Source organism: Carica papaya, chromosome 8 (assembly GCF_054855325.1).
Source record: "Carica papaya isolate Zhongbai chromosome 8, ASM5485532v1, whole genome shotgun sequence".
NCBI lineage: Eukaryota > Viridiplantae > Streptophyta > Magnoliopsida > Brassicales > Caricaceae > Carica > Carica papaya.
Genome location: NC_142316.1, coordinates 17,785,500 through 17,797,558, shown reverse-complemented (window position 1 = coordinate 17,797,558; position 12,059 = coordinate 17,785,500). Strand labels below are relative to the sequence as shown.

The 12,059-nt window shown below is 46.4% G+C and overlaps 2 non-coding genes and 20 pseudogenes across 2 annotated transcripts; all 22 read right to left on the bottom strand.

Moving 5' to 3' along the window:
- Positions 1 to 453: 453 nt before the first annotated feature.
- Positions 454 to 572, bottom strand: LOC148246275 (5S ribosomal RNA; annotated as a pseudogene).
- A 556-nt stretch (positions 573 to 1,128) lies between these two features.
- LOC148246274 (5S ribosomal RNA) lies at positions 1,129 to 1,250 on the bottom strand (annotated as a pseudogene).
- A 209-nt stretch (positions 1,251 to 1,459) lies between these two features.
- Positions 1,460 to 1,578, bottom strand: LOC148246273 (5S ribosomal RNA; annotated as a pseudogene).
- Positions 1,579 to 2,137: 559 nt separating this feature from the next.
- On the bottom strand, positions 2,138 to 2,256 carry LOC148246272 (5S ribosomal RNA). The gene has a single exon (XR_015815360.1). It is a non-coding gene; the product is annotated as a 5S ribosomal RNA (ribosomal RNA).
- Positions 2,257 to 2,819: 563 nt separating this feature from the next.
- Positions 2,820 to 2,938, bottom strand: LOC148246271 (5S ribosomal RNA; annotated as a pseudogene).
- Positions 2,939 to 3,144: 206 nt separating this feature from the next.
- Positions 3,145 to 3,263, bottom strand: LOC148246270 (5S ribosomal RNA; annotated as a pseudogene).
- Positions 3,264 to 4,145: 882 nt separating this feature from the next.
- Positions 4,146 to 4,264, bottom strand: LOC148246269 (5S ribosomal RNA; annotated as a pseudogene).
- Positions 4,265 to 4,469: 205 nt separating this feature from the next.
- On the bottom strand, positions 4,470 to 4,588 carry LOC148246268 (5S ribosomal RNA; annotated as a pseudogene).
- Positions 4,589 to 5,146: 558 nt separating this feature from the next.
- LOC148246267 (5S ribosomal RNA) lies at positions 5,147 to 5,265 on the bottom strand (annotated as a pseudogene).
- A 561-nt stretch (positions 5,266 to 5,826) lies between these two features.
- On the bottom strand, positions 5,827 to 5,945 carry LOC148246266 (5S ribosomal RNA; annotated as a pseudogene).
- Positions 5,946 to 6,152: 207 nt separating this feature from the next.
- On the bottom strand, positions 6,153 to 6,271 carry LOC148246265 (5S ribosomal RNA; annotated as a pseudogene).
- A 203-nt stretch (positions 6,272 to 6,474) lies between these two features.
- Positions 6,475 to 6,592, bottom strand: LOC148246264 (5S ribosomal RNA; annotated as a pseudogene).
- Positions 6,593 to 6,801: 209 nt separating this feature from the next.
- Positions 6,802 to 6,920, bottom strand: LOC148246263 (5S ribosomal RNA; annotated as a pseudogene).
- A 202-nt stretch (positions 6,921 to 7,122) lies between these two features.
- On the bottom strand, positions 7,123 to 7,240 carry LOC148246262 (5S ribosomal RNA; annotated as a pseudogene).
- A 236-nt stretch (positions 7,241 to 7,476) lies between these two features.
- Positions 7,477 to 7,595, bottom strand: LOC148246261 (5S ribosomal RNA; annotated as a pseudogene).
- An 860-nt stretch (positions 7,596 to 8,455) lies between these two features.
- On the bottom strand, positions 8,456 to 8,574 carry LOC148246260 (5S ribosomal RNA; annotated as a pseudogene).
- A 204-nt stretch (positions 8,575 to 8,778) lies between these two features.
- Positions 8,779 to 8,897, bottom strand: LOC148246259 (5S ribosomal RNA). The gene has a single exon (XR_015815842.1). It is a non-coding gene; the product is annotated as a 5S ribosomal RNA (ribosomal RNA).
- A 209-nt stretch (positions 8,898 to 9,106) lies between these two features.
- On the bottom strand, positions 9,107 to 9,225 carry LOC148246258 (5S ribosomal RNA; annotated as a pseudogene).
- A 204-nt stretch (positions 9,226 to 9,429) lies between these two features.
- On the bottom strand, positions 9,430 to 9,547 carry LOC148246257 (5S ribosomal RNA; annotated as a pseudogene).
- Positions 9,548 to 10,108: 561 nt separating this feature from the next.
- LOC148246256 (5S ribosomal RNA) lies at positions 10,109 to 10,227 on the bottom strand (annotated as a pseudogene).
- Positions 10,228 to 11,087: 860 nt separating this feature from the next.
- LOC148246255 (5S ribosomal RNA) lies at positions 11,088 to 11,206 on the bottom strand (annotated as a pseudogene).
- Positions 11,207 to 11,410: 204 nt separating this feature from the next.
- LOC148246254 (5S ribosomal RNA) lies at positions 11,411 to 11,528 on the bottom strand (annotated as a pseudogene).
- Positions 11,529 to 12,059: the final 531 nt, after the last annotated feature.

Sequence of the window (12,059 nt, the reverse complement as noted above, 5' to 3'; positions counted from 1 at the left end):
TCAAGTAAATGCCACGGCGGCGTGACTCACATTTGCGAATAAACCTGAGGACCATAATTCAAGTCGCGCGTAACGTCGAAAGAATCATCAGCAAAAAAATGGGTGTAACACGATGACTTCACAAGAAAATGGGTGAAATATAAGGACTTCGCAGGAGGTAACCCATGCTAGTACTACTCTCGCCCAAGCACCCTTACCTACGGAGTTCTGATAGAATCCGTTGCATTAGTGCTGGTATGATCGCACCTGTTTCATTTCTTGCTGAAAATACATACATTCCTTCTCTTTCCCTCCCCCTCCCATCAATTGTTTCCTTGTGCGTTCACACTGCACCTTTCCTTCTCGTTCTAATATCGATTAAAATGCCCCTGCTTCTTGACTCATATTTGCGTATAAACCAGCGAACCCTAGTTCCAGTCGCGCGTAACGTCGAACGACTCGTTTGAAAAAAAATTGGTGCGACACGAGGACTTCCCAGGAGGTCACCAATCCGAGTACTACTCTCGCCAAAGCACACTTAACTGCGGAGTTCTGATGGGATCCGGTGCATTAGTGCTGGTATGATCTCACCTGTTTAATTTTGCGCTGCAAATACATAAACTCATTCCCCTTTCTTCCCCCTCCCGTCATTTGTTTCCTTATGCGTGCGTACTGCACCTCCCGTTCTCGTTCTAATATCAAGTAAAATGCCACGGCGCCGTGACTCACATTTGCGAATAAACCTGAGGACCATAATTCAAGTCGCGCGTAACGTCGAAAGAATCATCAGGAAAAAAATGGGTGCAACACGAGGACTTCACAAGAAAATGGGTGAAATATAAGAACTTCGCAAGAGGTAACCCATGCTAGTACTACTCTCGCCCAAGCACCCTTACCTACGGAGTTCTGATAGAATCCGTTGCATTAGTGTTGGTATGATCGCACCTGTTTCATTTCTTGTTGAAAATACATACATTCCTTCTCCTTCCCTCCCCCTCCCATCAATTGTTTCCTTGTGCGTTCACACTGCACCTCTCCTTCTCGTTCTAATATCGATTAAAATGCCCCTGCTTCTTGACTCACATTTGCCTATAAACCAGCGGACCCTAGTTCCAGGCGCGCGTAACGTCGAACGACTCATTTGAAAAAAAATTGGTTCGACACGAGGACTTCCCAGGAGGTCACCAATCCGAGTACTACTCTCGCCAAAGCACACTTAACTGCGGAGTTCTGATGGGATCCGGTGCATTAGTGCTGGTATGATCGCAACTGTTTAATTTCACGCTGCAAATAGATAAACTCCTTCTCCTTTCTTCCCCCTCGCGTCATTTGTTTCTTTGTGCGTGCGCACTGCACCTCTCGTTCTCGTTCAAATATCAAGTAAAATGCAACGGCGCCGTGACTCACATTTGCGAATAAATCTGCGGAGCATAATTAAAGTCGCGCGTAACGTCGAACGGCACATCTGTAAAAAAGAAAATGGGTGCAACATGAGGGCTTCCCAGGTGGTCAACCATCCGAGTACTACCCTCGCCCAAGCACACTTAACTGCGGAGTTTTGATGGGATTCGGAGCTTTAGTGCTGGTATGATCGCACCTGTTTAATTTCGCGCTACAAATACATACACTCCTTCTCCTTTCTTCCCCCTCCCATCATTTGTTTCCTTGTGCGTTCACACTTCACCTCTCATTCTCGTTCTATTATCGATTAAAATGCCCCTGCTTCTTGACTCACATTTGCGTATAAACCAGCGGACCCTAGTTCCAGACGTGCGTAATGTCGAACGACCCGTCTGAAAAAAAATTGGTGCGACACGAGGACTTCACAAGAAAATGGGTGAAATATAAGGACTTCGCAGGAGGTAACCCATGCTAGTACTACTCTCGCCCAAGCACCCTTACCTACGGAGTTCTGATAGAATCTGTTGCATTAGTGCTGGTATGAGCGCACCTGTTTCATTTGGTGCTATAAATAAATACACTCCTTCTCCTTCCCTCCCCCTCCCGTCATTTGTTTCCTTGTGCGTTCACACTTCACCTCTCATTCTCGTTCTAATATCGATTAAAATACCCCTGCTTCTTGACTCACATTTGCGTATAAACCAGCGGACACTAGTTCCAGACGCGCGTAACGTCGAACGACCCGTCTGAAAAAAAATTGGTGCGACACGAGGACTTCCCAGGAGGTCACCCATCCGAGTACTAATCTCGCCCAAGCACACTTCACTGTGGAGTTCTGATGGGATCCGGTGCATTAGTGCTGGTATGATCGCACCCGTTTAATTCTGCGCTGCAAATACATAAACTCCTTCTCCTTTCTTCCCCCTCCCGTTATTTCTTTCCTTGTGCGTGCGCACTGCACCTCCCGTGCTCGTTCTAATATAAATTAAAATACTATGGTGCCGTGACTCACATTTGCGAATAAACCTGAGGACCATAATTCAAGTCGCGCGTATCGTCGAAAGAATCATCTGCAAAAAAATGAGTGGAACACGAGGACTTCCTAAGAAAATGGGTGAAATATAAGGACTTCGCAGGAGGTCACCCATCCTAGTGCTACTCTCGCCCAAGCACCCTTAACTTGCGGAGTTCTGTTAGAATCCATTGCATTGGTGCTGGTATGATTGCTCATGTTTCATTATGCGCTGCGAATACATACACTCTTTCTCCCTCCATCCCCCCCTCCCGTCATTTGTTTCCTTGTGCGTGCACTCTGCATCTCTCCTTCTCGTTCTAATATCGATTAAAATGCCCCTGCTTCTTGACTCACATTTGCGTATAAACCAGTGGACCCTAGTTCCAGTCGCGCGAAACGTAGAACGACCTGTCTGAAAAAAAAATTAGTGCGACACGAGGACTTCCCGAGAGGTCACCCATACGAGTACTACTCTCGCCAAAGCACACTTAATTGCGGAGTTCTGATGGGATCCTGTACATTAGTGCTGGTATGATCGCACCTGTTTAATTTCGCGCTGCAAATACATAAACTCCTTCTCCTTTCTTCCCCCTCCCAGCATTTGTTTCCTTGTGCGTGCGCACTGCACCTCTCGTTCTCGTTCAAATATCAAGTAAAATACCACGGTTCCGTGACTCACATTTGCGAATAAATCTGCGGACCATAATTAAAGTCGCGCGTAACGTCGAACGGCACATCTGAAAAAAAAATGGGTGCAACACGAGAACTTCCCAGGAGGTAACCCATCATTGTACTACTTTCGCCAAAGCACACTTAACTGCGGAGTTCTGATGGGATCCGGTGCATTTGTGCTAGTGTGACCGCACCTGTTTAATTTGGTGCTGAAAATACATTCACTCCTTCTTCCCTCCCCCCCTCCCATCATTTGTTTCCTTGTGCGTTCACACTGCACCTCTCCTTCTCGTTCTAATATCGATTAAAATGCCCCTGATTCTTGACTCACATTTGCGTATAAACAAGCGGACCATAGTTCTAGTCGCGCGTAACGTCGAACAACCCATCTGAAAAAAAAATTTTATGCTACGAGGACTTCCAGGAGGTCACCCATCCGAGTACTACTCTCGCCCAAGCACACTTAACTGCAGAGTTCTGATGGGATCCAGTGAATTAGTGCTGGTATGATGCCACTTGTTTAGTTTTGCGCTTCAAATACATACACTCCTTCTCTTTTCTTCCTCCTCCCGTCATTTGTTTTCTTGTGCGTGCGCACTGCACCTCTCGTACTCGTTCTAATATCAAGTAAAATGCCACGGTGCCGTGACTCACATTTGCGAATAAACCTGCGGACCATAAATCAAGTGGCGCGTAACGTCGAAAGAATCATCTGCAAAAAGATGGGTGCAACACTAGGACCTCCCAAGAAAATGGTTGAAATATAAGGACTTCGCAGGAGGTCACCAATCCGAGTACTTTTCTCGCCCAAGCACCCTTAACTGCGGAGTTCTGATAGAATCCGTTGCATTAGTGCTGGTATGATCCCTCATGTTTCATTCTGCACTGCAGATACATACACTCTTTCTCCTCCCATCCCCCCTCCCGTCATTTGTTTCCCTGTGCGTGCACTCTGCATCTCTTTTTCTCGTTCTAATATCAAGTAATATGCCCCAGCACCGTGACTCACCTTTGCAAATGAACCAGCGGTTTATAATTCCATTCGCGCGTAACGTTGAACAACCCATCCGAAAAAAAATTGGTGCAACACGAGGGCTTCCCAAGTGGTCACCCATCCGAGTACTGCTCCTGCCCAAGCGCACTTAACTGCGGAGTTCTGATGGGATCCGGAGCTTTAGTGCTGGTATGATCGCACCTATTTAATTTCACGCTGCAAATACATACACTCCTTCTCCTTTCTTCCCCCTCCCGTCAATTTTTTCTTTGTGCGTTCACACTTCACCTCTCATTCTCGTTCTAATATCGATGAAAATGCCCCTGCTTCTTGACTCACATTTGCGTATAAACCAGCGGACCCTAGTTCCAGACGTGCGTAACGTCGAACGACCCATCTGAAAAAAAATTTGTGCGACACGAGTACTTCCCAGGAGGTGACCCATCCGATTACTAATCTCACCCAAGCACACATAACTGCGGAGTTCTGATGGGATCCAGTGCATTAGTGCTGGCATGATCGCACCTGTTTAATTTCGCTCTGCAAATACATAAACTCATTCCCCTTTCTTCCCCCTCCCGTCATTTTTTTCCTGTTGCGTGCGCACTGCACCTCCCGTTCTCGTTCTAATATCAAGTAAAATGTCACGGCACCATGACTCACATTTGCGAATAAACCTGAGGACCATAATTCAAGTCGCGCGTAACGTCGAAAGAATCATTTGCAAAAAAATGGGCGCAACACGAGAACTTCACAAGAAAATGGGTGAAATAAAAGGACTTCACAGGAGGTAACCCATGCTAGTACTACTCTCGCCAAAGCACCCTTACCTACGGAGTTCTGATAGAATCCGTTGCATTAATGCTGGTATGATCGCACCTGTTTCATTTCATGCTGAAAATACATACACTTCTTCTCCTTCCCTCCCCCTCCCATCAATTGTTTCCTTGTGCGTTCACACTGCACCTCTTCTTCTCGTTCTAATATCGGTTAAAAGGCCCCTGCTTCTTGACTCACATTTGCGTATAAACAAGCGGACCCTAGTTCCAGTCGCGCGTAACGTCGAACGACCCATATGAAAAAAATTAGTGCGACACGAGGACTTCCCAGGAGGTCACCCATCCGAGTACTACTCGGTACCAAGCACACTTAACTGCGGAGTTCTGATGGGATCCGGTGCATTAGTGCTGGTATGATCGCACCCATTTAATTTTGTGCTGCAAATACATAAATTCCTTCTCCTTTCTTCCCCCTCCCGTCATTTGTTTCCTTGTGCGTGCGCACTGCATCTCCCGTGCTCGTTCTAATATCAAGTAAAATGCTACGGTGCCGTGACTCACATTTGCGAATAAACCTGAGGACCTTAATTCAAGTCGCGCGTAACATCGAAAGAATCATCTGCAAAAAAATGGGTGCAACACGAGGACTTCCTAAGAAAATAGGTGAAATATAAGAACTTCGCATGAGGTCACCCATCCTAGTGCTACTCTCGCCCAAGCACCCTTAACTTGCGGAGTTCTGATAGAATCTGTTGCATTGGTGCTGGTATGATTGCTCATGTTTCATTCTGCGCTGCAAATACATACACTCTTTCTCCCTCCATCCCATCTCCCGTTATTTGTTTCCTTGTGCGTGCACTCTGCATCTCTCATTCTTGTTCTAATATCAAGTAAAATGCCCTGGCATCATGACTCACCTTTGCGAATGAACCAGCGGTTTATAATTGCATTCGCGCGTAACGTCGAATGATCCATCTGAAAAAAAATGGGTGCAACACGAGGACTTCCCAGGAGGTCACCAATCCGAGTACTACTCCCGCCCAAGCACACTTAACTGCTAAGTTCTGATGGGATACGGTGCATTAGTGCTGGTATGATGGCACCTATTTAATTTCGCGCTGCAAATACGTACGCTCCTTCTCCTTTCTTCCCCTTCCCGTCATTTGTTTCGTTGTGCATGTGCACTGCACCTCTCGTTCTCGTATAAATATCAAGTAAAATGCCACGGCGCAGTGACTCACATTTTCGAATAAATCTGCGGAATATAATTAAAGTCGCGCGTAACTTCGAATGGCACATCTGAAAAAAAAAATGGGTGCAACACGAGAACTTCCCAGGAGGTAATCCATCATTGTACTACTTTCCCCAAAGCACACTTAACTGCGGAGTTATGATGGGATCCGGTGCATTTGTGCTGGTGTGACCGCACCTGTTTAATTTCGTGCTGAAAATACATACACTCCTTTTTCCCTCCCGCCCTCCCATCATTTGTTTCCTTTTGCGTTCACATTGCACTTCTCCTTCTCGTTCTAATATCGATTAAAATGCCCCTGATTCTTGACTCACATTTGCGTATAAACCAGCGGACCATAGTTCCAGTCGCGCGTAATGTCGAACGACCTATCTAAAAAAAATTGTTGCGATACGAGGACTTCTCAAGAGGTCACCCATCCGAGTACTACTCTCGCCCAAGCACGCTTAACTGCAGAGTTCTGATGGGATCCAGCACATTAGTGCCGGTATGATGCCACTTGTTTAATTTTGCGCTTCAAATACATACACTCCTAATCTTTTCTTCCTCCTCCCGTCATTTGTTTCCTTGTGCGTGCGCACTGCACCTCTCGTACTCGTTCTAATTTCAAGTAAAATGCCACGGCGCCGTGACTCACATTTGCGAATAAATCTGCGGACCATAATTAAAGTCGCGCGTAACGTCGAACGGCACATCTGAAAAAAGAAAATGGGTGCAACACGAGAACTTCCCAGGAGGTAACCCATCATTTTACTACTTACGCCAAAGCACACTTAACTGCGAAGTTCTGATGGGATCCGGTGCATTTGTGCTGGTGTGACCTCACCTGTTTAATTTCGTGCTGAAAATACATACACTCCTTCTTCCCTCCCCTCTCTCATCATTTGTTTCCTTGTGCGTTCACACTGCACCTCTCCTTCTCGTTCTAATATCGATTAAAATGCCCCTGATTCTTGACTCACATTTGGGTATAAACCAGCGGACCATAGTTCCAGTCGCGCGTAACGTTGAACGACCCATCTGAAAAAAATTGTTGCAATACGAGGACTTCCCAAGAGGTCACCCATCTGAGTACTACTCTCGCCCAAGCACACTTAACTGCAGAATTCTGATGGGATCCAGTGCAGTAGTGCTGGTATGATGCCACTTGTTTAATTTTGCGCTTCAAATACATACACTCATTCTCTTTTCTTCCTCATCCCGTCATTTGTTTCCTTGTGCGTGCGCACTGCACCTCCCCTACTCGTTCTAATATTAAGTAAAATGCGACGGTGCCGTGACTCACATTTGCGAATAAATCTGCGGACCATAAATCAAGTCGCGCGTAACGTCGAAAGAATAATCTGCAAAAAGATGTGTGCAACACGAGGACCTCCCAAGAAAATGGATGAAATATGAGGACTTCGCAGGAGGTCACCCATCCGAGTACTACACTCGCCCAAGAACACTTAACTGCGGAGTTCTGATGGGATCCGGAGCTTTAGTACTGGTATGATCGCACCTGTTTATTTTCGCGCTGCAAATACATATACTCCTTCTCCTTTCTTCCCCCTCCCGTCATTTGTTTCCTTGTGCATTCACACTTCACCTCTCATTCTCGTTCTAATATCGATTAAAATGCCCCTGCTTCTTGACTCATATTTGCATATAAACCAGCGGACCCTAGTTCCAGACGTGCGTAACGTCGAACGACCCGTCTGAAAAAAAATTGGTGCGACACGAGGACTTCCCAGGAGGTCACCCATCCGAGTACTAATCTCGCCCAAGCACACGAGGGCTTTAGTGCTGATATGATCGCACCTGTTTAATTTTGCGCTGCAAATACATAAACTCATTCCCCTTTCTTCCCCCTCCCGTCATTTGTTTCCTTGTGCGTGCGCACTGCACCTCCCGTTCTCGTTCTAATTTCAAGTAAAATGCTACAGCACCGTGACTCACATTTGTGAATAAACCTGAGGACCATAATTCAAGTCGCGCGTAACGTCGAAAGAATCATCTGCAAAAAAATGGGTGCAACACGAGGACTTCACAAGAAAATGGGTGAAATATAAGGACTTCGCAGGAGGTAACCCATGCTAGTACTACCCTCGCCCAAGCACCCTTACCTACGGAGTTCTGATAGAATTCGTTGCATTAGTGCTGGAATGATCGCACCTGTTTCATTTCGCACTGCAAAAACATACTCCTTCTCCTTTCTTCCCCCTCCCATCATTTGTTTCCTTGTGCGTGCGCACTGCACCTCTCGTTCTCGTTCAAATATCAAGTAAAATGCCACGGCGCCGTGACTCACATTTGCGAATAAATCTGCGGACCATAATTAAAGTCGCGCGTAACGTCGAACGGCACATCTGAAAAAAAAAAAATGGGTGCAACACGAGAACTTCCCAGGAGGTAACCCATCATTGTACTACTTTCGCCAAAACACACTTAACTGCGAAGTTCTGATGGGATCCGGTGCATTTGTGCTGGTGTGACCGCACCTGTTTAATTTGGTGCTGAAAATACATACACTCCTTCTTCCCTCCCCCCCTCCCATCATTTGTTTCCTTGTGCGAGCACTCTGCATCTCTCTTTCTCGTTCTAATATCAAGTAATATGCCCCGGCACCGTGACTCACCTTTGCAAATGAACCAGCCGTTTATAATTCTATTCGCGCGTAACGTCGAAAATCTAATCCGAAAAAAAATAGGTGCAACACGAGGGCTTCCCAAGTGGTCACCCATCCAAGTACTACTCTCGCCCAAGCACACTTAACTGCAGAGTTCTGATGGGATCCGATGCATTAGTGCCGGTATGGTCGCACCTGTTTAATTTCGCGCTGCAAATACATAAACTCCTTCTCCTTTCTTCCCCCTCCCGTCATTTGTTTCCTTGTGCGTGCGCACTGCACCTCTCGTTCTCGTTCAAATATCAAGTAAAATGCCAAGGCGCCGTGACTCACATTTGCGAATAAATCTGCGGACCATAATTAAAGTCGCGCGTAACGTCGAACGGCACATCTGAAAAAAAGAAAATGGGTGCAACACGAGAACTTCCCAGGAGGTAACCCATCATTGTACTACTTTCGCCAAAGCACACTTAACTGCGAAGTTCTGATGGGATCCGGTGCATTTGTGCTGGTGTGACCGCACCTGTTTAATTTGGTGCTGAAAATACATACACTCCTTCTTCCCGCCCCTCCTCCAATCATTTGTTTCCTTGTGCGTTCACACTGCACATCTCCTTCTCGTTCTAATATTGATTAAAATGCCCCTGATTCTTGACTCACATTTGCGTATAAACCAGCGGACCATAGTTCCAGTCGCGCGTAACGTCGAACGACCCATCTGAAAGAAAATTGTTGCGATACGAGGACTTCCCAAGAGGTCACCCATCCGAGTACTACTCTCGCCCAAGCACGCTTAACTGCAGAGTTCTGATGGGATCCAGTGCATCAGTGCTGGTATGATGCCACTTGTTTAATTTTGCGCTTCAAATACATACACTCCTTCTCTTTTCTTCCTCATCCCGTCATTTGTTTCCTTGTGCGTGCGCACTGCAACTCTCGTACTCGTTCTAATATCAAGTAAAATGCCACGGCTCCGTGACTCACATTTACGAATAAACCTGCGGACCATAATTCAAGTCGCGCGTAACGTCGAAAGAATCATCTGCAAAAAGATGGGTGCAACACGAGGATCTCCCAAGAAAATGGGTGAAATATAAGGACTTCGCAGGAGGTCAGCCATCCCAGTACTTTTCGCGCCCAAGCACCCTTAACTGCGGAGTTCTGATAGAATCCGTTGCATTAGTGCTGGTATGATCCCTCACGTTTCATTCTGCACTGCAAATACATACACTCTTTCTCCTTCCATCCCACCTCCCGTCATTTGTTTCCTTGTGCGTGCACTCTGCATCTCTCTTTCTCGTTCTAATATCAAGTAATATGCCCCGGCACCGTGACTCACCTTTGCAAATGAACCAGCGGTTTATAATTCCATTCGCGCGTAACGTCGAAAAACCCATCCGAAAAAAAATAGGTGCAACACGAGGGCTTTCCAAGTGGTCACCCATCCGAGTACTACTCTCGCCCAAGCACACTTAACTGCGGAGTTCTGATAGGATCCGGGGCTTTAGTGCTGGTAAGATCGTACCTGTTTAAATTCGCGCTGCAAATACATACACTCCTTCTCCTTTCTTCCCCCTCCCGTCATTTGTTTCCTTGTGCGTTCACACTTCACCTCTCATTCTCGTTCTAATATCGATTAAAATGCCCCTGCTTCTTGACTCACATTTGCGTATAAACCAGCGGACCCTAGTTCCAGACGTGCGTAACGTCGAACAACCCGTCTGAAAAGAAATTTGTGCGACACGAGGACTTCCCAGGAGGTCACCCATCCGAGTACTAATCTCGCCCAAGCACACGAGGGCTTTAGTGCTGATATGATCGCACCTGTTTAATTTTGCGCTGCAAATACATAAACTCATTCCCCTTTCTTCCCCCTCCCGTCATTTGTTTCCTTGTGCGTGCGCACTGCACCTTCCGTTCTCGTTCTAATATCAAGTAAAATGCTACAACACCGTGACTCACATTTGCGAATAAACCTGAGGACCATAATTCAAGTCGCGCGTAACGTCGAAAGAATCATCTGCAAAAAAATGGGTGTAACACGAGGACTTCACAAGAAAATGGGTGAAATATAAGGACTTCGCAGGAGGTAACCCATGCTAGTACTACCCTCGCCCAAGCACCCTTACCTACGGAGTTCTGATAGAATCCGTTGCATTAGTGCTGGAATGATCGCACCTGTTTCATTTCGCGCTGCAAAAACATACTCCTTCTCCTTTCTTCCCCCTCCCATCATTTGTTTCCTTGTGCGTGCGCACTGCACCTCTCGTTCTCGTTCAAATATCAAGTAAAATGCCACGGCGCCGTGACTCACATTTGCAAATAAATCTGCGGACCATAATTAAAGTCGCGCGTAACGTCGAACGGCACATCTGAAAAAAAGAAAATGGGTGCAACACGAGAACTTCCCAGGAGGTAACCCATCATTGTACTACTTTCGCCAAAGCACACTTAACTGCGAAGTTCTGATGGGATCCGGTGCATTTGTGCTGGTGTGACCGCACCTGTTTAATTTGGTGCTGAAAATACATACACTCCTTCTTCCCGCTTCCCCTCCCATCATTTGTTTCCTTGTGCGTTCACACTACACATCTCCTTCTCGTTCTAATATTGATTAAAATGCCCCTGATTCTTGACTCACATTTGCGTATAAACCAGCGGACCATAGTTCCAGTCGCGCGTAACGTCGAACGACCCATCTGAAAGAAAATTGTTGCGATACGAGGACTTCCCAAGAGGTCACCCATCCGAGTACTACTCTCGCCCAAGCACGCTTAACTGCAGAGTTCTGATGGGATCCAGTGCATCAGTGCTGGTATGATGCCACTTGTTTAATTTTGCGCTTCAAATACATACACTCCTTCTCTTTTCTTCCTTATCCCGTCATTTGTTTCCTTGTGCGTGCGCACTGCAACTCTCGTACTCGTTCTAATATCAAGTAAAATGCCACGGCTCCGTGACTCACATTTGCGAATAAACCTGCGGACCATAATTCAAGTCGCGCGTAACGTCGAAAGAATCATCTGCAAAAAGATGGGTGCAGCACGAGGACCTCCCAAGAAAATGGGTGAAATATAAGGACTTCGCAGGAGGTCAGCCATCCGAGTACTTTTCGCGCCCAAGCACCCTTAACTGCGGAGTTCTGATAGAATCCGTTGCATTAGTGCTGGTATGATCCCTCACGTTTCATTCTGCACTGCAAATACATACACTCTTTCTCCTTCCATCCCACCTCCCGTCATTTGTTTCCTTGTGCGTGCACTCTGCATCTCTCTTTCTCGTTCTAATATCAAGTAATATGCCCCGGCACCGTGACTCACCTTTGCAAATGAACCAGCGGTTTATAATTCCATTCGCGC